We start from the raw sequence: 3761 nt of genomic DNA on the forward strand, positions 1-3761 counted from the left end.
GATTAGGATCCCACAAGAGAGAATACAAAACAAACACACAGCAGAAAAGAAATCCAGAAACACATACAAAATGTCTAACTCCTGATTCTTTTGTTCTAAGTTTCTACCAGCACAGAACCCTGACTCCCTCCCACCCCAGCATCTCTTACTATCCCGCCAACGGCCACCTTTGGCTATCAACTTGTCCCTTCAACTGAAGCGCTATTCGGAGACATGAGAGCCCGCCATGGACTCTATGAAACTGAGCTGTTAATGGCCGGTAAGATGCAGGATTGCTAATGTTGAGGTCAAGTCTCCTGGCTAGTTTTTCACCTAACAGGTTTATTATACTCTTCCCTTAAACACAAAATGTAGACACAGAACACCTCGGCAAATGTTGACCGTGATTGTCACGTTATCCCCGGGCCCTTTTAATATAACTTGATTTTCCCAGCATCTTTATTATAATTCTTACTACGTTCCTTATTCTTAACTACCCTTTTTAGTATCACTGAAGATTGAAAAGATTTTAAAACTTATATTTAAAAACTTCAATGTTTTTCCATTGTTAACATCTTAATTTCTGTCTTTGTGCAAGAACTTCAAGTTGTATTTTAAAAGCATATTGCTTAGTGGTTCTTGGGTGGCTCATTTGGTTAGGCGGCTGACTTTGGCTCAGGTCATGATCTCATGGTTGATGAGTTTGAGCCCTGCACTGGGCTCTCTACTGTCAACACAGAACTCACTTCGGATCCTCTGTTCCCATCTCCCTCTGCCCTTCCCCCACTCCTGCTCTTGCTCTCTAAAAAATAAATAAGCATTAAAAAAAAGATTGCTCGAGTGCTTCCTTTCTAAAATTTTCCATCTTTCAGATGACTCTCCCCTAGAAACACCTCTTATCCTAGATTCCCAGTTTATACATAGACATTAGAAGTTTGGATACCCGGGGCGACTGGGTGGCGCAGTCGGTTAAGCGTCCGACTTCAGCCAGGTCAGGATCTTGCGGTCTGTGAGTTGGAGCCCTGCGCTGGGCTCTGTGCTGACAGCTCAGAGCCTGGAGCCTGTTTCCGATTCTGTGCCTCCCTCTCTCTCTGCCCCTCCCCAGTTCATACTCTGTCTCTCTCTGTCCCAAAAATAAATAAACGTTGAAAAAAAATTAAAAAAAAAGAAAAAGAAGTTTGGATACCCAAGAAAAAATGTTACCTTTTCCCTCACCTGCACAGTTGTGAAAATGTTTTCATACCTTTAAAGATTGTGTTTAATATACATAGGAACTACCATAAGCTGAGTGTTGAGGCTTTGTTCTGAAGCCACCAGAGTACAACTGGGGTGCATCCCCTCTGTGCCAAAAGAAAACACAGGCAAAGTTGCCTGCATGCTTTTAATTTGGAAACACAAACTTCTGCTTATTTCAGCAAAGCTATCAGGCATGCCAACTCCACCTTAAGGGGGTGTCTGAATCACAAGCTGTGGTTATCAGTTCATGCAGAATGGGGGAGGAAAAATGAAATTCTTCGAATAATTTTAATGTCTTTAGACTTCACTAGTCTAGTTATAGTACATACACAATAAACACCTGACGAAGTAAAGAGTGGATTTAACTCAATGTTTCTTCACCTGAAAAAGTGTAACTGCCTAGTTTCCATCTGAGCCTTGTCATCAAGACCCAGTTGCCAGGATTCAAGTGCATATTATCTTGTACGTTGTAGGTACTCAAAATCTGAACTGAACTGATGGAACCTCAAATACAATGTAGGCAAGACAATGATATTAACTCTCATAACAGCAGCGTAATAGCTTACAGTCATGAGTTTGAATCCATCTGGGATTTGGATTCTTAAATTTATAGAAATGGTGCCAGAAAGAGCAGGTACCCGAGGCGATTGTACCAGTGCCCATAGAAAGCAGTTGCTGATTACACTGTGGATCCCTCCACAGTCTCATTTGTGCTGTCCCACACAGGAAGTTAAGCATATTTAAACATGTCTGTCTGTCTATTTAAGAATCAAGATCTGTTTCATAAGCACCTAATAATCCTTTCAACATCTTTGATCATGCTTTACTGAACTGGCGTTAACAATACTTCTTTAGGTCTTCACATGAGGACAGTTGGAGAAGCTGTTTGAACTTAATGTGTATGACTGGGTCCAGGATTGCTCAATTCTGCCCTAGGGACCCTTTAAGAGATAAAGATTTACAGTTCTGGTTTGGTTGCTCCTTAGGAGACTAATGTTAGCAACCATCCAAGTTTACCACCCACTCTAACACACAGATTTATGCATTTTAATTTGCTCTAGTTATATTGATGTTGACATTTAGTGTCAACCTGACATTTCTTCCTGAAGCAAGAATAACAGATATGCTGGACTTAACTGAGAGCACAGAAGAGAATTTAAATGGTTTGTCCCGATTATCTAGTATGCTTGCAGACAGAGCTGAGATCAGGATTCCTGTCACTCTGACCTCTGATTTAGAGCACTTGCTCTACTCAGCATTACTCCAACACGAATGGTATAACCAAGTTCACGTAGATCCTTGTGGTTCATATATTTATTGTCTGTTATGCTTAAAAGACTCCCACCCCCTTTAACCGCTCAAAAGCCTCATGTGAGCAAGATAAATGGTCCTCCTTATGTGTGCTCTCCTTGCAGTTAGTGTGTAGCTTGGTCATTATCTTTGATTGAGTAGCTTCCTTTCCCCTATGTTTATGGGCCTAAATGAGGGATATAAACATGAGAGCTCAGCCAGGGGAAAAAAGCGCCATGTATTTGCACAGTAAAATACAAGCAAGGAGATCATCAGTTCTTGGGGGGATATGAGTAGGGTAAGGGTAGTGCTGGCCAGGATCTAAAAGAGCCCAAGGAAAATGGGCACATTGCCAGCATCAGCCAAGTGAAGAACAGATGTCCAGGGAACGGTCACTGGAGCCTGAGCCACAAGTCAGGGAAATGGCTGCTGTGGCTCCAGCAATCAAACAAGATGTGCCTCACTGCCAACGTGGCGATGCTGATAGTAGGAGGGATCCTGTGTGTGGGATCTGAATATCCATGGAAGGATGAGAGAAAATGCAAAAACAAAAAAGACTCAGAATTCCTTTTACCTTCATAGGAAACATCTTTCACACTGCTAGTAAATAACAATATAATCAATTGTGTTTGCAATACGTGTAATCCAGCTTCATGAAATTTTGACACTTTCTCACATTTTAGAATCCTGTCTGAGAATTTTAGGGGTAAGATAAAACCATCCCAGACCCCCTAACATGTTCTAGTGCCTTATGGAGATCTATCTTCTTTTGAAAACTGTCTGCTCATGTCTTCTGTCCATTTCTTCACTGGATTATTTGTTTTTTGGGGGTTGAGTGTGGTAAGTTCTTTATAGATTTTGAATATATCTAATATGTCATTTACAAATATCTTTTCCCATTCTGTCAGTTGTCTTTTAGTTTTATCAATGTTTCCTTTGCTCGGCAGAAGGTTTTTATCCTGATGAGGTCCCAATAGTTCATTTTTGCTTTTATTTCCCTTACCTCCACAGACACGTCTAGAAAGAAGTTTCTGCGGCTGAGGTCAAAGAGGTTGCTGCCTGTTTTATTCTCTAGGATTTTGATGATTTCCTCTCACAGTTAGGTCTTTCATCCATTTTGATTTTATTTTTGTGTATGGTGTAAGAAAGTGGTCCAGTTTCATTCTTCTGCATGTCTCTGTCCAGTTTTCCCAGCACTACTTGTTGAAGAGACTGTCTTTTTTCCATTGGATACTCTATCCTGTTTTGTTGAAGAT

Source organism: Prionailurus viverrinus, chromosome D1, assembly GCF_022837055.1.
Source record: "Prionailurus viverrinus isolate Anna chromosome D1, UM_Priviv_1.0, whole genome shotgun sequence".
Taxonomy (NCBI): domain Eukaryota; kingdom Metazoa; phylum Chordata; class Mammalia; order Carnivora; family Felidae; genus Prionailurus; species Prionailurus viverrinus.